Here is a 23,969-nt window from a genome sequence, read left to right as displayed (position 1 = left end):
CTTCAGGCTTCCACTTCTTACATGTATTATTTCTCTACTCACATTTAAAGACATATGTTTTCCCACTCCACTATATTTAGAAACGTATTACCGCTTATATATATGTGATATTCTTCTGAAAGATAAAACATGTTTTCTTAATTTTTATGGTTGATATAGATATTTTGGAGTATTATTGCAATGGTTTCAGTACTCCTTAGAATCTTGTCTTTTATTTTTTACCTTTTTTGAACTATCTTGCCTTTTAAGAAGAATATCATTGTTTCAGGAGGCTGAAATCAAGGTATGAAAATCACCTTCTGAAAAATGCTTCAAATGCCTCTGTTACAAGTCTACCGAATGTCGAGTCAGCTTTGTTTGAGTTGTGTCCATGTATATTTTTATGACAAAGCTCCTAACAGGAAACAATGAATCGTCACAGCCACTTCACTGCGTTGTGAGAATTAGGTAGCAACAATAGTTTTTAAGACCAGAGTTGGATACTCCTGAATCTAAACCCCAGCCCATGCTTCACTCCGCTGCACAGGAGCTATTAACATCTCTGTCCTATGAAAAGCATACAGTGCGAATGCTAATACTTACTCCTGATGACTCTCCTTATGCAAAGTAGCTGGCACAGAACACATCTAATTGGTTATTGTAATATTAAACGAAAATCTTCCTTGACATTTAGGAAAAAACATAAAATCGGAAATTCAAAATTATCTGCTTCATATGATTATATATTTATATGGCAGCTATTTCTCTTGCATTTTACTACTGAATACTATAATGTAGTCCATGTATAATTTGATGCTAAAACCGAATATAAAGCAAATAATAGGGAGCACTCCATCAGGATGAAAATTACAATCCTAAACATGAGCAAACATGAATAAAAATATGAGGGAAAAAAGATTCAATCAATGGACAGCTAGTCAGTGAATGGACACAAGATGACTAAATAAAAATCAGTCACCATTTTAAATGTTTATGTGCTTATTTTCATCTTTTTGAAAGAGTAAGAGAGAGAGGGAGCTCTTCCTTTCACTCATTCACTCCACAAATTCTTGCAACAGCCAGGCAATGCCAGACTGAAACCAGGAGCTTAGAACTCCATCGGGGTTACCCGTTACCCAGTGCTTCCCAGGATGCATTAGCAAAAAGCTGGAACCAAAGCAGAGTAGCTGGAACTCAAACGGGCAGTCCACAGTGGGATGAGAATGTCCCAAGTGCAAGCTTGCCAGCTGTATCACAACACCCATCTCAATTATTATATTTTAACAAAGGACAAGAAATAACGTCTCATGGGGAAAAAAAGATTGTTCTAGTAGAAGAGTTCAAATGATGATGCAATTTGAATGCAAAATGAAAACCAAAAACAATGTGGCCTCACCTCACAAAGCAAAGTAGTCACCAGAACCTTACCAGCTTCCTAGGCCAGACTTGAAGCCACTGGGGACCGCAGAATTCCTCAGTCAAAGCCATCAATGCTGGGGCTGTAGCATCTTTTCTTCTTTCTTCTTCTTTCTTCTTCTTCTTCCTCTTCTTCCTCCTCTTCTTCCTCTTCTTCCTCTTCTTCCTCTTCCTCCTCTTCTTCCCCTTCTTCCCCTTCCCCTTCTCCTTCTCTTTCTCCTCCTCTTCCTCCTCCTCCTTCTTTTTTAAGATTTACTTATTTATTTAAAATCAGAGTTATAGAGAAGGAGAGGCAGAGAGAGAGAGCAAGATCCTCCATCTGCTTGTACACTCCCTAAATAGCTGCGATGGCCAAGGCTGGGCCGATCCACAACCAGGAGCCCTGAGCTTCCTCCACTGATTTCCCAGGTGCATCAGCAGAGAGCTAGACTGGAAGTGAAGCAGCCAGGACTCAAATCCGCAGCCACATGGGATGCTGGTGCTGCAGGCAGTGGCCTCACTCACTATGCCACAGCGCTGGCCTACTTGCTCTCTTCTTTCCCTGGGAAGGTGGAACTTCCCATCCGGGACCCAGTCATATCGATGGCGTCTGTGAGTCTGTCCTCCTTCCTCTCCACTCCACAGAGTCTCTGTTTTGTTCTGTCCATTCTCCACTGAACATATCTCTCAGTCAGTCCCCTGGAACATGGTCCTTCCTTTTGTTTTTCTGCTACCTTTCTGTGACTGGGTCAGTGCTGCTTCTGATTATCCAGCCATCCTGGATCTCTATAACACTTTCTGTCATGCCCAGAATGCTTGCTTTCTTTCCACACCTCCACAAACCACACATTACCATCATAACACACTAAAACACGGTTCTTTTTGAACACTCATTTGATGAATATTGGTTTTGAATATTCTTCTCTATATCAAGTAACTATTGCACATTTTTATTTTGTGAAATGTATTCTTCCTGCTTGCCCTATGGGTGTCATTCTTTTTTTTTTAATGTGTTAGCAATATTTTCTGTATAAGAATCCATCTAGCTTTCCCATCTTGCAAGGTGGAGGGTGAATAAGCTCCATGTCCAAAGATGGACACCAAGAAGTAATCTCCAGCCAAGAAGGCAGATACTGCCAGCAGCAAAGTTGAAAAGAAGAGCCTCAAGTGTAAAAGGCCCAAGAAGAGAAAGCCCCACTTCAGCCTAAACCCGGTGCTCTTGAGACGGATTGGCAGATACTCCTGTTGTGCCACGTGTTCCAGGAAGGCCCTGTACAAGGGGAAGCAGGCAGCTCCCAAATCCAAGACTGAAAAGAAGGAGAAGGTTCTTGCGACTGTCACAAACCAGGACAAGAATGGTGGCTTCTACAATGTCTCCACACTATCTCACTGACAATGCTCCTGGAAAACTTAATCTATGGCTAAAAGCCTTCCATCAGCACGTGAGGAATCTGCAGCCCAGCATCACCCTGGGAACATTCTCATCATCCCTGGGCACCACAGAGGCAACAGGGTGGTTTCTCCGAAGCAGCTGAGCGATGGCTTGCTGCTTGTGACTGGACCTCTTTCCCTTGATTGGGTTCCTCTGTGTAGAACACACCAAAAATCTGTCATCACCACCTCCACGAAAATCAATATTGCAGTGTGAAAATCCCAAAGCATCTCAATGATGCTTATTTCAAGAAGTAGCTGTGGAGGTCCAGACACCAGAAAGGTGAGATCTTCACCATGGAGAAGGAGAACTATGAGATAACAGAACAACTCAAGGTTGACCAAAAATCTGTGGGTTCACAAATGCTGCCACAAATCCAGGCTGTTCCCCGGCTCCAGCACCACGTACCGCCTGGTTTGCTCTAACGAGTAGAATTTACCCTCACAAATGGGCAGTCTGAATTTCATACAAGAATCTCACTAACTAACAACAGCCATAAAAGCAAACAAGAGAATCCATCTAGGGAGCTGGTGCTGTCAGCACAGAAGGTTAAGCCTCACTCGCAGGGCTGGCAGATTCTCTCTCTCTCTCTCTCTCTCAATAAATAAATTAATTAATAAATATTGTTTTAAAAAAACTGAATACACTTAGGGGTTGGTGTTGTGGCACATTTTGTTAAGCTAACACCTACATCCCATATGGGTGTCATTCTGAGTCCCAGCTGCTCAATTTCTGATCCAGCTCACTGCTAATGCACCTGGGAAAGCAGTGAAATACGGCCCGAGTTCTTGAACCCCTACCACGCTTGTGGGAGACCAGGATGGAGTTCCTGGCTCCTGTCTTCAGCCTGGCCCAGCACAGGCCTTTGTGGCCATTTGCTGAGTGAATTAGCAGATAGAAGATCACTCTGTAACTCTGCCTTTCAAGTAAATAAATAAACCTTATTTAAAAATGAATCCATCTATCATTTCTCTTTGACATGAGAGAGAAATTTTTTTCAAAAATGACCCTGGTCTTTTATATTTATTGCAAAATTTAAGAAATATTTAAAAATGTTGTTATCAATGCTAGATTTGAAACATATCACTATGTGTTCAGCTAAGGTTGCTCAATAACCTGAAATATGATACTCTGGTTTCTCTTCAGATCATATAAACCTTACCAATAACCTTAAATATGGTTATACATCAAATTATTTAATTATTCAATCACGTGGCTTTCACTGAGATCCATTTAAATTTCAGAAAAACATGCTTAAAATATATCATCTTGAAACAAAAATGCATTTACTCATTTATGCTATCCTTTTACCCCATTGTACACTCTCATCTGATTAGGTATAGTCAATATATGTCCCTATGTTTATTTTCATTTACAATATATGTATAACTGTGATTGAGTAGAATTTTTATTCTGTATGAAAAAGTCACTTATTTTGTAAGTAGAATAATTATTGAATTATTTCATGTTAATATTATCATCATCAATTTAAAATATGCATTTCTTTTATATCGTTTGCCTAATTGAACTGATCAGAAATTTCTGGATATTACTGATTGTTTTTAAGGGTTAGGGAAACCGTGTTTTCATTGATCTCTCATTGGCATGCTTCTCTTTCCTCACTATCCACATTTTGCACCTTGGTTGACACTTACATCGTGCTGAGAAAGAATTCCTCTGTTCTCGGCCCATAGATTTTTTTGTCAGTTCTGCTTTTTAATATCAGTAAAAATTTATGTATGTTTTCTATTTTGACCACTTAGCATTATAAAATATATTTAGTTAATTTCCTAATTCTAAACAATTCCTACCTTTCCAAATAAATCATACTTTGGGTGCATTATTCATGTGATATTTTATTTGATTCTATGTGTTGATGTTTTATTTATAGCTTTGTATCAATATTTATGAGTAAAATATTCCTTCCACACCATCCTTACCAGTATAGCACTGCTTTATAAATATACTGAAAGTTATCTTTTCCTTTTCTTTCATTGAACCATTAAAAACCATAGGTGAATTAACTACGCCATTTAATTTGGAAGAACTCACACATAGAACCCTCTAGGTGTGGAGAGATTTGGGGAAGAAGCTATGTTAAAGTGTACTAATTGTTTCACAGACTCATACTTACTTGTACTTTTAATATCTCCTTGATCTATTTTCCTTCAATATCATCTTTTATCTTATATATTTAGTAAGAAAATAATATGTGTCTATCTGTTGTTGGTTAAAACAAGATCAGAGTAAGTGCTAATCACTCTTCTGAATTCTCAGAGTAAGTATAAGATGAAAAATCTCTCTTCCCTCAGGGAACTTACATTCCAGATCATCATGGTAGATAATCAAGAAAACACCAGAGCAAGGGAAATCAACATGGAGTGGTGGAGAGTGACCTCAGAACATTACATTAAGAAGGTGTTCAGGAAATCTGCTCCAATGAGGAGATATTGGAGCAAATCACTAAGAGTAGGTGAAGCAGAACATCTCAGTGAAGAAAAGATGTTGAAAATAATTTTCCGGCCGGCGCCGCGGCTCACTAGGCTAATCCTCCGCCTTGCGGCGCCAGCACACCGGGTTCTAGTCCCGGTCGGGGCGCCGGATTCCGTCCCGGTTGCCCCTCTTCCAGGCCAGCTCTCTGCTGTGGCCAGGGAGTGCAGTGGAGGATGGCCCAAGTGCTTGGGCCCTGCACCCCATGGGAGACCAGGATAAGTACCTGGCTCAGGCCATCGGATCAGCGCAGTGCACCGGCTGCAGTGCACTGGCCGTGGCGGCCATTGGAGGGTGAACCAATGGCAAAGGAAAATCTTTCTCTCTGTCTCCCTCTCTCACTGTCCACTCTGCCTGTCAAAAAAAAAAAAAAAAAAAAAAAAAGAAAGAAAGAAAGAAAATAATTTTCCAATCAGCAGGAAAAATTGCTAGTCCATCCATAAAAAAAGTGACATTGGATATCCTGAGAATCAATGTGAATAATTCATCCAGTAAAAGGGCATCTGTCATTTCACTACATCCTACCCAATGGATATTCCAGGGTTTCTTGACCTCTCATTCCTGCAATCACGTATTTAAACAAGACATATCACTATTGCATACCAGAGTAATAAATTGCATACTCACACATTTGGCCCTACACTGTTCACATTGCTTGTAAGTACTCCAACCATAACCAACTGGTTATAACCAAACATATTGGTTATACAGAACAACTATTGTATTACTTCATTCACTTTTCTTTTGAAGTAACTTACATTACTTATGAGTAAATATCCTTGGGTTATAATTTTGGAATAGCAACCTACTATGAGATGTTGAGTACTGAATTATTCCATTGACAATTCTTTGGTTTAACATCATAATATAGTTCCCAGAGTACTATTCTACCTTTACCATGTGGCCACACAATGAGGTTGAAATATATGTTGAAAGCCAGAACTCATCTATTTTTAGAACCCTTAATATTCTAATTAGCTTACATACTACCAGTTAAACTAAGCACCCTCAGTAGTAAGAATTACATAAGAAAACAATTTATACATTAATATTGTCTACAAAATAGGAGTCTGGATAATATGTTTATAACTATATATAAGGCTATATATTTATATATATGGAATTATATATATGAGTTTTTTATGGTTGGATTTTAAAAATTTGAAACTGTTCAAACTCTTTCTGGACTATATTTATTCATGTCATCATGTTCACTTTTTCTCATATTAATTTTGCATTATTGCAGTTGAGATGTGTTGAAAGAGAATGCCTGTGTTTTTCATGTATGTGTATGTATGTGTGTGTGAGAGAGTATGAGTAATAGAATGTAATATAAGGTAGAAAAAGGAACTTAACCTCCTTTTAACTGTATTTAAAACACTTGAGAATACACAAAAGCATCATTCATTATACTGTTATTGAAACGTTAGGCGAATTATACTTCATGTGATTTTGATGCTGTTCCTTCTGATAAGCCATAATTCATTAATAAACCTAACAAGATCATACCATCACAGGTGACCAAAGTAATGAGTTAGACAGTCATTAACTGTGAACACACTTTTGTACTTTTAATGAAATAGAAGGATCAATGGAAATCCAACATGGCAACTCTTGGGTGAATAGACTGCTTATGAGCTTTAGATAGAAAATATAAAACATAAAAAGAAAAGGTGCAAAGAATCATTTCACCCTGTTCTTCATGCATGTCTAATGCCATTTATACTTCCCTTGGCTTGATGGAGTTGTTGATTTTTTATTTCCTGCTTGGGTGGAAGGAGCACCACAGCCTCCACAACGTGTCCTGGGAGCAGAGAATGAGAAGCAGAGCAGATGGAGGCGGGCGACTCCTGTCACCCTGGATATTGTCAGTGCCAGGTATTTTAGCAAAGAATTATTTCTGACTAATTTCTTTTCTAGAGAGACTCTTTTATTAATTATCTTTTATCTGTCCTGCAGTGAAGTGCAAACATTTAAAAATGGCCTTGAGGAGTGTTTGCAGTTAATTAGAGTATATTTGGCTCCTGATTGGATCTTTTTCCTACCTGCTCAAGGCCAGATGTCATTGCAGAAGAGCCGAATGCTAGGAACTGTATCCCAGACTCAAAAACAATGGCATCTATCTCCCTCCATTTGTGAAGAGAAAGAATAGTTGTTTTTTTTTTTAATCAAGCAGAGCTAAAGATAAATCAATATTTTCTTATTTTGCCAAAACTTGAAATATTTGTGCCTTAGGGTATGAAAAAATGTGTTCCTGGTGTAGACAGACAGGTGCTTTTTAAAAATAAGATTGTATTTATGATAAAACTATAAAAGCCATAGTATTTGCAAACCTAATTTTCTTTTTGTCCAGGTTGAGGCTCTCTATTATCTTCTTTATCCGAGTGGAGGAAATGCTTGCCATGCTTTGCTTTCATATTTTCATCTGTGGAAAAAGATCAAAAGGTGGAAAAAACCTACTTGCACCAGACACACGGTTGTGTGGCACGTAACCCTCCAACAAATAGCTATTTGCTATCAAAATGAAATTGAATTGAGGTGATTCAATAAGCTTTAGTCTTCATTACTCACTGAAAACTTCTTCCATGTTTTAGTCAATGCTTTTTCTGTTCATTCTTTTTGCTGTGTGCTTAGCCATAGGAACCATGAACCCGATAGAGACAGGAAGAAAATTCTCAGGTTATCGTTTGGAGAGCTGATGAGCACAATCTTGTGGGACTCAGTGCAGCCCCCTCAGCCCAAAGCTACTTTACATTTTTACCTATAACTCACATAGGGGGCTCTGCTTTTACTTTTAGAGATTGTCACACCAAATTTGCTTGAAATAATTTACTGAGGCCTGGCTTTTGCTACAAGGAAGAAGGGAAGCAAACTTTGAGGAAGGACTTTGAGTTCATCTGATTGACAGATGGGAGAGAGGTTTGAGATAATCGTTTTCTCAGTGTTCGATGATAGCGTGGATGGAAAGGGCATTAGGGAAACGGGAGACAATGGAGAACTGTGTGCTGCCGAGGTGATGTGGAGAAGGTGAGAACATATTTGAAACTGCAGACTCATTTTGTGATCTACTGTTTCCTATGCCTATGAGAAAGCGGGCTATGTCCAGTAGGAATTTCCATCACATAAGTGATAATTCGCTTTTAAGTTTTTTGAGTTTTTTTTTTTTTTTCCTTCTTCCTGATACTCTAAAAGTAATATCAAGCTCCACCTGCCAAAGATCTGAGGAGAAAAATACCTGGAGCCATGCTTCCTCAAAACATTACCTCCTCCCTCCTGAAACAGCCTGGCACTCCTGCTGATACTCTCCTTGATGTCTGGGCACTAGGGGTGATATTTCGGCAGCAGGGGAACAGTGTGCACAGTGGCCACACTGGTAGTCCTCTGTCCTCTTCACCCGGGGATTGTGCAGCTGGGAGCAGCATGGTCTATTCACCCTTCAGGGAAATCTACCATTCCTTTTCCTCCTTGTGCCAAAATCGCAGTTTCCAATAGCAGCTGATGAAATTTGAAAGTCATTTTTTTCATGCATAAAGGCTAAGTTTCAAACTTTACTATTATCATTATGTGCTGTTTCAAGAAAATTAGCTGTGGGACTGTAAGCTAATCACCGATTTTTGGTGTGGGTTACAGATAATGTGCACTATCATTTCTGAGCAAAGGATCCTAGACAGTTCTTGGGAGCAAATTCTGCTAAGGGCATGTGTGTAGAAGGAAAGAAAAGTGCGTCAAAATCTGAACACATTAGTTCATCATTTTCATTTCACTCATTTGAGATGTTTGCGAGAAAATATGCCAAGCATTGTAATATTCTCCATCCTCATCTTAGAATGATGACATAAAAAAGATAGAAGGATGAGTACAAGCTGGGTGTCACCAGATGGTAGAACATGTGACAGACAACAAAGTCTTTGCTACAGAAATTCAGAAAGAAGTCTCTCACTTTTCTGTTTCAGTTGTATCGAATATAATGGCCAACACCAGAGTGAATTGATTATAGCTCTGAACTCAGCTGCGTAGGAAGAATGTAAGGGCACTGGTGGGCCTGTTTTGTTCTGCAGGCTCTTGGGGGAAATCTATTCACTGTCCTATTCTGGCTTCTAGAGGTTGCCCCCATTCCAAGGCTGGAGGCTTCTCTAAGAGGCTGCATGCATCACGTGGCCCAGGGCTTCTCTTAGAGGCTGCCCTCACCAGAGGCTCATAGCCACTTCCTGTATCTCCAAAACCACACACACGGCCTAGTCCCTCCTCTCTGACCTCTATTTCCACCTGAACATCGTTGCTGTCTGACTCTGATCCTCCAGCCCCCTCTTATGAGAATGCTCAATACCACACGGGGCCCACAGACAACCCAGGGTAATTCCATCAAGTCCTTGGTTCAATCATATCAACAAGTTCTCTTTCTCCCTATCTTTTTATTTATTTATTTATTTATTTTATTTTTGACAGACTGTGAGAGACAGAGACAGAAAGGTCTTCCTTTGCCGTTGGTTCACCCTCCAATGGCTGCCGCGGCTGGTGTGCTGCGACCGGCGCTGATCCGAAGCCAGGAGCCAGGTGCTTCTCCTGGTCTCCCATGGGGTGCAGGGCCCAAGCACTTGGGCCATCCTCCACTGCACTCCCTGGCCACAGCAGAGAGCTGGCCTGGAAGAGAGGCAACCGGGACAGAATCCGGCGCCCCGACCGGGATTAGAACTCGGTGTGCCGGTGCCGCAAGGTGGAGGATTAGCCTATTGAGCCACGGCGCCGGCCTTTCTCCCTATCAAGTAACCTGCTTGCAGGCTCCAAAATGTAGAATTCCATAGGGGAAGAAAGGTTTATTCAGCCAACCAGGTTTATGGACATTGCTAATATTTGAAAGGAGTATTTTCTTACAAAATAATAGTGTATTTTTATTATGAGACATTTATCAAAGAAAAATCAGGGAAAATGTGTGTGTGCTACAACCAAGGTTATTGAAATCTTATCATTTGACACATTGACTAAAAATCTTTTTCTTTTTTTACAATTTTTCATTTATTTATTTGGGAGGCAGAGAGAGAAATAGACAAAGTTCATTTCCCACATACCTGCAATATTTGGGAGCCAGAAACTCAATTACAGTCTCTAACGACCTGGATAGCTGTCTAGGAGTTTATATCCTTTGGGTTATGAGGAATTTTATTTGCAAACATGTCAGTTAGTAGCCAATGACCGTCTTGCAGTCAGATAATTGGTATCTGGAGCTGGAGATCCTGCTTTGCTTTTGGTTCCCCTATCTTGTTTTTGAGTGGTGGAGGGCATTTTGTTCTGGGCATATATTGCACACCAGGCTTGAGTCTCCCTCTACACATCAGGCTGAGTTTCCTGGACCGTCTGACCCAGGCTCTCTACCTCAGACTAAAGCTAACTGCCTCCAGTCTCTATCAGTTCCCCTCTAAAGAGTTAACCCTAACTGTAATTAGGGAACAAGGATGGTGACCGCTATAATAGCTTCAAGGTGGGAAGAGGTGGCAAGGGGGATTGGCAGAGACACATTCCGGAGTGGTCTTAACGCCCTTGATAGAATAAATTGTTGTTGTTGTTGTTGTTGTTTTCCATATAGGTCTTTTTTTTTTTTTCCAGAGTGTCTTGGCTTTCCATGCCTAAAATACTCTCATGGGCTCTTCAGCCAGATCCCAATGCCTTAAGGACTGATTCTGAGGCCAGAGTGCTGTTTAGGACATCTGCCATTCTATGAGTCTGCTGTGTATCCCGCTTCCCATGTTGGGTCGTTCTCTCCCTTTTTGATTCTATCAGTTAGTATTAGCAGACACTAGTCTTGTTTGTGTGATCCCTTTGACTCAGACCTATCAGCATGGTCAATTGTGAACTGAAATTCATCACTTGGACTACTGAGATGCCATTGTTACATGCCACCTTGATGGGATTGAATTGGAATCCCCTGGCACATTTCTAACTCCAACATTTGAGGCAAGTCCGATTGAGCATGTCCCCAATTGTACATCACCTCCCTCTCTTATTCCCACTCCTATATTTAACAAGGATCACTTTTCACTTAAATTTAAACACTTAAGAATAATTGTGTGTTAATTACAGAGTTCAACCAATAGTATTAAGTAGAACAAAAAAATACTAAAATGGATAAAGTATTAAGTTGTTCATCAACAGTCAGGACAAGGGCTGATCAAGTCACTGTTTTTCATAGTGTCCATTTCACTTCAAAAGGTTTCCCCTTTGCTGCTCAGTTAGTTGTCACTGATTAGGGAGAACATATGATATTTGTCCCTTTGGGACTGGCTTATTTCACTCAGCTTGATGTTTTCCAGATTCCTCCATTTTGTTGCAAATCACCAGATTTCATTGTTTTTGACTGCTGTATAGTATTGTATAGAGCACATGTCCCATAATTTCTTTATCCAGTCTACTGTGGATGGGCATTCAGGTTGATTCCAGGTCTTAGCTATTGTGAATTGAGCTGCAATAAACATTAAAGTGCAGACATCTTTTTTGTTTGCCAATTTAATCCTTTGGGTAAATTCCAAGGAGTGGGATGGCTGGGTCGAACGGTAGGGTTATATTCAGGTTTCTGAGGAATCTCCAGACTGACTTCCATAGTGGCTTTACCAGTTTGCATTCCCACCAACATTGCTTCCTTGGGATAAAAGCTGGCCTAGATACTTCACTAAGGGCTGGCAGAGTTGGGCCTTAGACTTTGAAACTCTCTTCTTAGACTTAGCCCCTCTCCCCTAGGAAGTTGAGAACTGCCTTACCATCCTCTCAGAGCACAGAGAATAACATCCACATATTGCAGGACAGTGGCATGAAGACTGGAGCTCCCGTGACTTCTTTCCCTGCTGCTTTGGAAGCTAAATAGCCCCTCCTGAATTTCCTTAGTTCCCACTGCTACCCTCAGCTTTGCTTCTCTATTCCGGCCTCTCTCTTAGTAAACCAGACACCCAAATGCTGGCCTCCATTTTGTCTCTCCATAAGATTCCCAGAGGGTTTGCTGGCCCTACTCATATCCAGATCCCCTTTTCACTGTAGGATCTTAAACAGATAAAGGAATAATTAGGAAAATTTTCAGATGACACTGATAGATGTGCCTTCTAAAATGTGTCCTAGGGCCGACGCGTGGCCCATTAGGTTAATCCTCCACCTGGGGCGCTGGCATCCCATATGGGCACCAGGTTCTAGTCCTGGTTGCTCCTTTTCCAGCCCTGCTCTCTGCTGTGGCCCTGGAAGGCAGTGGAGGATGGCCCAAGTGCTTGGACCCCTGCACCCACATGGGAGACCAGGAAGAAGCACCTGGCTCCTGGCTTCGGATTGGTTTAGCTCCAGCCGTGGTGGCCATTTGAGGTGTGAACCAATGGAAGGAAAACCTTTCTCTCTGTCTCTCTGTCTCTCTCTCTAACTATCTGTCAAATAAAAACAATGATTTAAAAAAAATGTGTCCTAGTTTTTTTGACCTCACTTGGAGGAATGAAATGCTACTCCTAAACCAAACTTTAGTATAACCAAAAATCAAGCTGCTCTCCCAGCTGCAGAAATTCTTTTCTGTGGACTTTATGTGAAATTTACTTCCACACCTGATCATGGAAGCCAAGGATCCTGCAGGAAAACAGGTTGCTCCTCATGAAGAGCCTTACCCAAAATGCAAATCAGATGACCAGGTTAGTGAATGGAAACAAAAGCAATTGAATGCTTCTGTCCTAGAGGGATTGGGGCAGACCAGCACCAAGCCCCTGAACTATGCCAAGCTACCTATGATAGACCAAGGCCCCAAGAAGTCTACCTCAGCATTTCTAGGGTAGCCAAGAGAGACTCTGGTCAAGCACAGCTCCTTATCAACTAACTCTGTATAAAGACAGGCAATCTTAAAAGATAAGTTCATTACTCAATCATTCTCTGATATAAGAAGAGGGCTATTGGATCCAAGAGTACACTAGAAAATCTCCTAAAGACCACCATTTTGGTCTTTTATAATTGAAACCAAGAGGAGACTCAACAATGGGAGGTAAGAGACAAGAAAAATTTCACAGATCTGGTAGTGGCTTTACGTACACACCGACATGAGGACCCCCAGGAGTCTCCAAAATGCTATAGTGTGATAAGACAGGACACTTCAAAGTGTATGTCTATATCCTTGTCACCAGAGAAAGTCCACCTGGCACTGTCCTATTTGCATGGGGATAATTGTGTGTGTGTGATTGCTCCCATAGAACAAATCCTCCCTGCTTGGTCCCCTCCTCAGATAACTCAACAGGACCAAATGGGCCCAAGGCTTCTCCTATAGACTCCTACCACCCAGAGAATTAGCACTCAAGAGACCCAGATAATTCTAACAGTACAATGGAGAGAAGTAGGTTGCCTCCTAGATACTGGAATCTCCTTTTCAGTCCTTCTCTCCAACCCTTTTTCCTTTATTATGACTGTGAGGGTTTCTAAGGCAACTTCTTAGTTGGTTATCTCACTCAGTTCATAAAGTATAGCTGAGATAATTTTTTCTATATATTTTATTTTTTAAAAAAGATTTATTTATTATTTGAAAATCAGAGTTACACAGAGAGAGAAGGAGAGGCAGAGAGAGAGAGAGATTTTCCATATGATGGTTCACGCTCCAATTGGCTTCAACAGCCGGAACTGCACTGATCCAAAGCCAAGAGCAAGCTCCTTCAGGTCTCCCATGTGGGTACAGGGGCCCAAGGACTTGGGCCGTCTTCCACTGCTTTCTCAGGCCAGAATAGAGAGCTGGATCAGAAGTGGAGCAGCCAGAACTCAAACAGGCACGCATATGGGATGCCAGCACGACAGGCAGTGGCTTCACCTGCTACACCACAGCACTGGCCCTGCATCCCTTCTTGCTCATACTAGGAAACTTCACAAGGGGGTATGTAAACTCCATAGCAGGAGAGAAAGAAGTGGTGGGAGCTCTGACAGTGACAGTGGCCAGGAGAGCTGGATCCACCTCACAAAGTTGACAAAGTTCAGGTTTATCTAGGAGGAAAAAAAAATGTCCAGACATAGGGGACCTCAGACGAAAACCCTGCTCTGCAGCAGAACAAGTCTAACTACTGGAGGGTGGTGAATGACACTTCCCTCCAGGGCCCAGGTTTCTGCATCTTTTAGATTGTATCCTGTCCATTCTTACAAAAATAGAACAGGCATTCTTTCTCCAATGTTGGGGGGGGGGGTTGTCACAGAATCCCAGCGTCTGAGAATGAAGGTGGTGTGTGCCAAAGATGGATTATTATCCATCTTAAATGAGAGGAAAAAAACAAGTTACTCTCTGAGTTTCTCCCTCTACCCACTTGAGGCATCCCTCCAGTTCCTGCTGTTAAACAGAGCATCCTGGAACCCACAGAAAGGAGAGGTCAGAGAACAGGAGTAGATGCACTTACCTGTGCCTCCACGCTTCCCATGTATCCCTGAGATCCAAAAGACTCAGATTTTGTGTTTGGTTAACTGTAATGATCTATATGCCCAAATTTGTAACTAAGTCTTCCAAATGTCCTCTCTACAGGGGACATAAGGACAATAGACTGTGAGGATGGGGCAAGGCCCTGGTTCCAGGTGGAGCTTGGAAGGATTTCCTGTCTCAGAGGGACCCCAGTGGACAAAGAGAGGAGGCCCCAGCAGGAGACCTCAAGTACATGTGCAAGGAAGAGATATTGGCATTAGGGGAAGTGCAAAGGGGGTCCTTCAGATTGGACTCTGCCAAGCAGCAATAGAGAGCGTGGGCAGGGACAAAGTACCAGATGTCAGGAAGGTTGTAGTCGACCCTGTGGAGGAGGACACTAGAGGGGGACTGAATTTACAGAGTGGACATTGGAAGGGAACTTCAAGTGGGAAGTGAAGTTGACAGCAAAAGAGGACCTGTTGGAAAGATTCAAACTGATCATTGAAGTTCAGGCACAGGAAAGAAGGGACAGTGGTCAGGCAGAGAGGGTGACCTGAAGACATAATATATTTAAGGCAAAGCAACATGAAAGAGAAAAGAGAAGAGTACAGAGTTCAGCCCATTACCCTAACAGGAAGTCAGAGTCTGGATCTGATCAGGTTGCATTCAGGTGACACAGGGAGCTACCCCAGCCAGAAGCCTCAGTTACTCCAAGACCTTACTCTAATATGAGCATTGGATCGATTTCCACAAAATGAAACTGAGACAGGCTGTGAACAATATTTCTAGTGCCAAAAGTCAAAGGGGGGAGTGGCTCTGTGGCACAGCAGGTTAATCGTCTGCCTGCCGGGCCGGCATCCCATATGGCCACTGGTTCTAGTCTCGGCTGCTCCTCTTCCAATCCAGCTCTCTGCTATGGCCTGGGAAAGCTGTGGAAGATGGTCCAAGTCCTTGGGCCCCTGCACCCTCATGGTATACTTTGCAGGAACATGAACACGGAAGGGCAAGCGGAGGAGCAAGTTTATGAAAGCCATGAGGACGCTCTCACCTAAGGGAGGGGACCTGCAGGAAGGCTGCCATTAGGGGACATTGCCTGTGAGTTTATATCCCTTATGAGGAAGTTTGTACAAGATTTTGCAAATGTGCCATTTAGTAACCAGTGGCCTTCTCCTTGTGGGGGTGTCAATCTTGGGCACTGGATGGGTCCAGACAAATCTTACTCTGTTTTTGGCCCCTCTATCTTATTTTTGGGTGGTTGGGGAAGTTGTTCTTCGTGTCAGACTTGAGTCTCTTGGACTCTTTGTCCCTGGCTCTCTTCCTCAGACCTCAGCTGATTCTCTCCTGCCTCTATCAGTGATAAACCCTGAATACTCCTTCTAGTTTTTATACACATTTTATTCAAGTAAACATCTAGGTACATTTACTGACACCTTGATCCCCTAAACTGTCACATTTAACTCATTATTACCTTAATTCAATCCAGTCTAATGGGCAATGATGTTCTGAGGCTCAGGTACAGATCTCATAAGTCTCAGTGAACTTGTCCTTTTCCCACGAGTGTTAATTGCATTTCAGACACCTTTGAGTTTTGGACCCTTTAATATACATGGATTTGAACCCATGCAGGGAGCCCAAGAATTTCTCAGACCTTCTATGAGAGCACTGCCAAGACTAGCCTCATCTTTGCCACACACGCTGCAGATTTCTCTCTCCCAGCAGTGGCTCTCTGTGCAGTTATCACACTCAAGGCTCAGTCTCTTGAGCATGTTAAAGCACAGGCAGAAGTGAGTGCACCTCACTGTGGTTGATCTCTCACCAAAGTCTAGCACGGTTGCAGTCTCACCTCTATTCAATGCTTTCAAAGAGCTGAGTTTCTATCTTGTATGGCTTTTCAAGCTCCAGCTGTGGATGCTGGTGTGTCCATGCTGCTCCCTCTTAACTGGAAAGGAAGACATACACGTTAACTCACACTTTCTTCTTTTAATCTCATGCCCTTCGTTTTTATACTACACCTGAAAGTTATTTAAATAGAAGGATACAAAGTAAGGTTTTATGCCATACTTTACAGAGTAACTCATTCTAGCAATAGTCAATTTTTATCTGGTACAAAATGTCACCATCAATAAATTTTATAAAGTTGTTTACTTTAAAATGCAGTGAATTTGAGATAGGCACTTAGTTTAACAGTTAAGGTACCAGTTAGAACTCCTGCATCCCACAGCACAGTGCTTGGCTTTGATTCCCAGCTGTTCCTGACTCCTACTTCCTGATGATGTAGACCCTAGAGGGCTGTGGTTATGGCACAAATAATCACATTCCTGCCACCATGCAGAAGACCTGGATTCAGCTCTGCATTCTGACTTTAACTCCTGGTCCAGCCGCTGTTGTGGCAGACATTTGAGGAGTGAACTGTCAAATAGAAATGTTCTCTCTCTCTCTGCCTCTCAAAAAAGCAGGTAACAAATTATTATTAGTGTTAACATGTTTATCAATGCATCCAATTTTATCTTAGGATGCACTGGAGATTTTTTTTTATTAGAGAATGTGTCTTAGTAATGATCTTCAATACACAGTAGCAAACAGCATGAGTATATCCTAGAGGGACAAGAACTACCTTTAAATGAGGTAGATTTTTTTTGTCTTTTTTTTTTTTTTGCAGCATCATTTAATAAATGATTAGTTAAATATTTAAATAGTTTTTCTTTATCTGTGCTTTTACTTACTTGCAAAATAATAAAATTTTGATCTGACCTGAAAATTAATTCCTGATATAATGATGAACAAACTATGCATTCGCTAAGAACTACCTTTAAATGAGGTGGATTTTTTGTCTTTTTTTTTTTTTGCAGCATCATTTAATAAATGATTACTTAAATATTTAAATAGTTTTTCTTTATCTGTGCTTTTACTTATTTTCAAAATAATAAAATTTTGATCTTACCTGAAAATTAATTCCTGATATAATGATGAACAAACTATGCATTCGCTTGTTTGTTTCAGAGAACCCTCAAAAAGCTCAAATTGCTTTTCCCTCATCTAAAATCAGTCAAGTTTAGGGTCAACTTTTGCAGCATAATTTTGAGATTAATAAATTCATCACAAAATTTTAAGAATTACATGAAGTCAAACTTTAAAATTTCGAACACAGTACATAGTAATGTCTTAGTAAGTGCTCATGTGCAGCCCGATTCTGTTGCGGCAGATAGCAGTTGTGATCACTCTGCTTTATGTCTCACGACAATGAAGAATTAGGAGCATGGACAAAGAAGAGTGTGCAGAGCAGAACTACTTTATTGAAAAAAGCAGAGAAATCAAAAACGAAAGCAAGAGCTCCCAGAAGTGCTGAGAGGCATCCTTGAAGAAGGCTGATCATCCAGGGGATTTTATAAGCTGGAAAGAGGGACGTTCGCATGATTGGTCCAGGAGAGGCTATAAGAAATGATGGTTTTGATTGGTTAATTGAGTGAAAGATTCCAATTAAGACTCAATAAACACAACAGAAAGCACAAGAAACTTTCCTCCAAGATGCATTAAACTTTCATGGTCTAGGTCAGCTACAGTAGCAGAAAAATCCTTCGCTGCAAAGACTGGCGTGTGACATCAGCATCCTTCACGAAGCTGCTTGCTTGACTTTCTCAGGTCCTCTGACTCTCACCTCTCGATGGTGGGGAGGGCCTCCTGGTCCCTGTCTACCTAGCGGGAGTCTAGCTCTCTATCAATGTGTCTCAAGAGGGAGAGTAAGAGGATGGCAACATCCCTGTGCTTTCCATGGCGAAGATGCACACTCCTTGTATTAAGTGAAGAGATGGGGAAAAAAGAGCAAATCAATGAAATGTACACACACATTCACAGACTACGGGTAGCATTCGATTTTTAGTCTTCCCAATCCTAACTAACCAGCTTATTTTCAGAGACAACTCTTGAAATTTATCCTTTTACTGCCATACCTGCAACAGCAGTGATTGTCAGATAATTTGATTTATGAAAAGGAAAATAGAAATGCATCTGATTTTTTGTTCTATTAAAACATTTGTGGATGAACATGTAATAATGGCAATTTTTTTTTTAATTCAGAAGAAAGTGTTGTTTTTGAAAAGAAAGTGAAGAGAAGATGTACTTTTTATTTTTGTAAAATTAGAGGCATTCTTTTATAAAACTTAATTTCAGTATACCATCCTTTATTTTTTAAAGATGTTCTTATTTATTTGAAAGGCAGAGATATAGGGAGAGAAGGAGAGAGAGATAGAGAGAGAGAGATCTTCCATCCGCTGGTTCACTCTCCAAATGGCTGTAAAGGCTGGGGCTGGGCCAGGCCAAACACAGAAGTCAAGAGCTTCATCTGGGTCTCCCACGTGGGTACAGGGGCTCAAAGACTTGCATAATCTTCCACTGCTTTCCCAGGTGCATTAGCAGGGAGTTGGATCAGAAGTAGAGCAGCTGGGACTTGAACCAGTACCTATCTTGGATGTCAGCACTGCAGGTGAAGGTTTAACCTTCTACTCCCCAGTGCAACCCCCACCTTTCTTCTTAATGGTCTTCAAAAAATTCACAGTAAATGTGTATTATGAAAAACCTATGTGTTGATTTAAAAAAATTGCACCAAAATAAACATTTTAACTTACTTTTCCATGAATCTTGAAGAACAATTGTGTAACTATTGCCAACTGATAATTTTTCCCTTGTAAATTATAATTATACAATCTATGGCAGCATATAGAGGAAGAGGGAATGGAAAAGTATAGGTTAATGGACAGAAGGTTGCAGTTGGGTAGGAATGATAAATTCTATTGCACAGAGTACCTGGGCTAACAATACTGTTATAAACATTTGAAGATAGCAGAAGAGAGGGTTTTGTATGTTGTCACTGAAAGAAATAATATATGTTTGATCTGATGGATATGCTCATCTCACTGATTGGATCATTTCACATTGTACACCTGCATTGAAACATGCTTTTTTATCCAGTAAATGTGCACAATTATGTGCCAACTAAAAATAAAATCAAACTTTAATAATAAGCCATATGAATTTTACCCATCCCACCCTTCATATTCAGTTTTTCTTTAAATCATGTTCAAACTACCAACTTCTTCACTCACAGGTGTAACTTTCTTGAATGAGCCACCGTCTGAAGAAGTTACAAGTCACGGCGTAGTTAACAAAAGGTTACCTCTGTTACATCCATTATTCTTTCAAAATATGTTCACTTTGTATAAAATACATGCAATCTCCATGCATTTTCTGATGGTTAAGAAACAACGAATAGCCTTCTACCCTTTTTTTTAAATCCAGGTTTATTTTTGAAATTGTGCAGTCAAAACATGTTTCAGCTCCTTGTTCTTTCCTCGTTTTTAGACCTCTCCTTCTGCTCCAGCCTGTGAGGCCTTCCCTTGCCTGCTGCCTGTGGATCTCATTATGGCCCAGTAGGTGAAGGGAAAAGGGAGAGCAGGGGCACAGACAAGCATTCTTTTTTATTAAAGATTTATTTTATTTATTTGAAAGACAGAGTTACAGAGAGAGAGAGAGAGAAAGAGAGAAAGAGAGAGAGAGAGAGGTCTTCCATTTGCTGGTTCACCCCCCAATTGGCCGCAACGGCTGGAGCTACGCCTATCCGAAGCCAGGAGCCAGGAGCTTCTTCCGGTTCCCCCATGCAGGGTCAGGGGCCCAAGGTCTTGGGCCATCTTCTACTGCTTTCTCAGGCCATAGCAGAGAGCTGGATCAGAACAGGAGCAGCAGGGACTAGAACGGGTGCCCATATGGGATGCTGGCACTTTAGGCCAGGGCTTTAACCTGCTGTGCCACAGCACCAGCCCCCAGACAAGCATTCTTGGCTTCATGGTTCTGTGCTTCCCAGAAGTGAATGAAGGTCAAGGTGAATTCTCTCTTCTGGTGCACATCTGTGTTTTTCAAAAACATCTGACACTGAACTCTTGTCACCTTTGACTTCTAAGTAGTCTTCATGCCATTGATTCCAGAATGGTTCCTTGGTATTTGCCCCTGAGGCCACCTGACACCCCTGGCTACACTTTCAGAGCACCTGTGTAGTGTGGGAGCCACAGTCTGTGAATGTGAGAGCTTTCCTATGGAACAGCACTCTGCTGGCAAGATGGCCAAGTTCTGAGGCAGGAATCCACGTCTTGAGACTCTGCCTGTGTGAGTCGCATTGCAGGACGTGGACTCCTCCGTGGTGTAGAGAACAGAACAACTGTAACTATGGATTACCTCACTCAGTTCATCCAAATAATTCTCCCCTGGCAAAGGTGTGGGAGTGGAGCAAAAATAGAAATAGGAGAGCGGCAAGATGGTGGAATAGGAAGGGAGCACACTGATAGTCCGGGAAGAGACAGTTTAATAAAAGTGGAGATACTGCAGGTTCAAGGAAGAGTAGGGGAAGAAACAGCAGAGGAAGCTCTTCCAGAACGAGTGATTCACAGTGGACCTGCGTGGAGAGCGTGGGAACCCACAGTTCGGGACACCAGAGGCAGACTCAACACACCAGCGCTGGAACGCAAGGTGAGCCAAACCTCAATAGCCCGAGACACCAGCAGGCAAGCGGAAAGAGGAGACTAGAGGGAACGAGGCTTGAAACCCCATGGAGAAAAGTTCACCAGGCTAACTAGAAGAGAGAGGAATAAAAATAGTGACTGATATGGACACGAGTTTCTCTCTCTCCGCTCACCTCTCAAAGGCGAGCAAGACAAAGAGCAGGTGCCATTTTGGACTTACTTCATAAGCGGCACAACCTCAGGGCTGCACCCGCCCTCAGCCAAGCAGAAAAACCTGACTCTGGCGGGGGGTGTGTGTGAAATAACAGGAGATTAGGACCTAGTGAATGTGTGGTGCTACTGAACTGAGAATGTGAAAAAAGAGACGGTGGGAGAGAGAACTCACGGAACGCACATGAATACTCTCCAGAGACGCTACAATTCCGTAACTTTGGCAACCCAGTGGGAGACTGCAGGAGAATTTGAGCCCACTCTGAGGGCAGAACAGATTCCCTGTGGGGTCCTTGGGAACGACGTTCTGATCTCTGACTCCTGTGGGTATATCGTTCGCCTGCTAACTACCTCCAACTTCGTTCAGCTGTGCGGAATTACTTCCCTTTAGAATCAAAAAAAAAAGAGAGAGAGAGAGAGAGAGAGAGATTTACCACACCTAACCTGGGAGTGTCACCTTTGGTACACCCTTAACCCTGAGGAACCAAACAGAGCTCTCTGGCCACACCAATCTCAAGCCTCTAAGGCTCCATCAAAAGCAGACAGTCCACTTAATACAGTCATAGTATAACAAGAAAAATCACCACAGTGAGGAAAGAAGAATCCAAAGAATATCTCCACAATGCCAAGCAACAAATGCAGAAACTGAGGCAACAAGAACAAGGAAGACATTATGACACTGCCAAATGAACAAGACACCCCAAGCCAAGATTATGGAGATGATGAGATGGAAGAAATGCAAGATACCAATTTCAAAAAATTTATGATAAGAACAATTAGAAGTTTTCAAAAACAAATGCTTGAGCGACGGAATTCCTTAATGGACAGGAAAGAAAATCTCCTTCAAGAAAATGAAATCTTAAGGAGGAATCAAAATGAAATGCAGAAACTAGTAGAACAGGAAAGTGTGATAGTGAAGAGAAATCAACATAAAATGAAGAACTCAATCGATCAAATGACAAACACATTAGAGAGCCTTAAAAACAGAGTCAGTGAAACAGAAGAGAGAATATTGTACTTAGAAAACACAGCACAGGAAAGTATACAGTCAAACCAAAGAAAAGAAGAGGAAATTAGAAATCTAAAAAATATTGTAGGGAATCTACAGGATACTATTAAAAACCCAGCATTTGGTTCTAGGAGTTCCTGAAGGCATGGAGAGAGAGAAAGGATTAGAAGGCCTTTTTAGTGAGATACTTGCAGAGAACTTCCCAGGTTTGGAGAAGGACAGAGAAATCCTAGTACAGGAAGCTCATAGAATCCCTAGTAAACACGACCAAAAGAGATCCTCCTCACCACGACACATTGTAATCAAACTCAACACAGTGAAACATAAAGAAAAGATCCTAAAATGTGCAAGAGAGAAAAATCAAATTACTCTCAGAAGATCTCCAATTAGACTCACAGCAGACTTCTCATCAGAAACCCTACAAGTTAGAAGGGAATGGCAAGACATAGCCCAGGTACTAAGAGAGAAAAACTGCCAGCCCAAATATTATATCCTGCAAAGCTCTCATTTGTGAATGAAGGTGAAATAAAGACCTTTCATAGCAAACAGAAATTGAAAGAATTTGTCGCCACTCGTCCAGCCCTGCAAAAGATGCTTAAAGATGTGTTACACACAGAAACACAGAAACACGGTCATCAATATGAAAGAAGGTAAAGGAAGGAAACCTCACAGCAAAAGATCACAGGAAGTTCAAAGCATATATTAGAAAATATCTTTGGCAAATGGCAGGGCAAAGTTACTACTTATAGTCACATTGAACATTAATGGCCTGAACTGTCCAGTTAAAAGACACAGTGTGGCTGATTGGGTTAAGAAACAAAACCCATCTATTTGCTGCTTACAAGAAACACATCTTTCCAAGAAAGATGCATACAGACTGAAAGTGAAAGGCTGGGAAAGGATATACCATGCCAACAGAAATGAAAAAAGAGCAGGCGTAGCCATCTTAATATTGGACAGCATAAAATTTAACACAAAAACTGTTAAGACAGACAAAGAGGGGCACCATATAATGATTAAGGGATCAATTCAACAGGAAGATAAACGATTATCAATGTATATGCACCTAATTACAGGGCACTGGTTTATTTAAAATATTTGTTCAGGGACTTAAAGGGAGACTTAGACACCAATACAATAGTACAGGGGACTTCAATATTCCATTCTCAGAAATAGACATATCAACAGGACAGAAAATCAACAAGGAGACAGTAGATTTAAATGACACTATAGCCCAAATGGATCTAACAGATATATACAGAACTTTTCATCCTACAGCTAAAGATTTTACATTCTTCTCAGCAGTACATGAAACCTTCTCTAGGATTGACCACATATTAGGCCATAAAGCAAGTCTCAGCAAATACAAAAGAATTAGAATCATACCATGCAGCTTGTCAGACCATAAAGGAATGAAGTTGGAAATTAGTAACTCAGAAATCCCTAGAGCATACGCAAACACATGGAGATTGAACAACATGCTCCTGAATGAACAATGGGTCATAGAAGAAATTAAACGAGAAATCAAAAATTTTCTGGAAGTAAATGAGGATAACAGCACCACATACCAAA

At 41.3% G+C, this 23,969-nt stretch overlaps 1 pseudogene; it reads left to right on the top strand.

Annotated features, from left to right (window-relative positions):
- The first annotated feature begins 2,467 nt into the window (after window positions 1-2,467).
- Window positions 2,468-3,266, top strand: LOC100342126 (large ribosomal subunit protein eL6 pseudogene; annotated as a pseudogene).
- Window positions 3,267-23,969: the final 20,703 nt, after the last annotated feature.

Source organism: Oryctolagus cuniculus, chromosome 10, assembly GCF_051225735.1.
Source record: "Oryctolagus cuniculus isolate XC-2025 breed Fujian yellow rabbit chromosome 10, ASM5122573v1, whole genome shotgun sequence".
NCBI lineage: Eukaryota > Metazoa > Chordata > Mammalia > Lagomorpha > Leporidae > Oryctolagus > Oryctolagus cuniculus.
The sequence above is the reverse complement of the archived record's forward strand: the minus strand, read 5'-3'. Positions and strand labels throughout refer to the sequence as shown.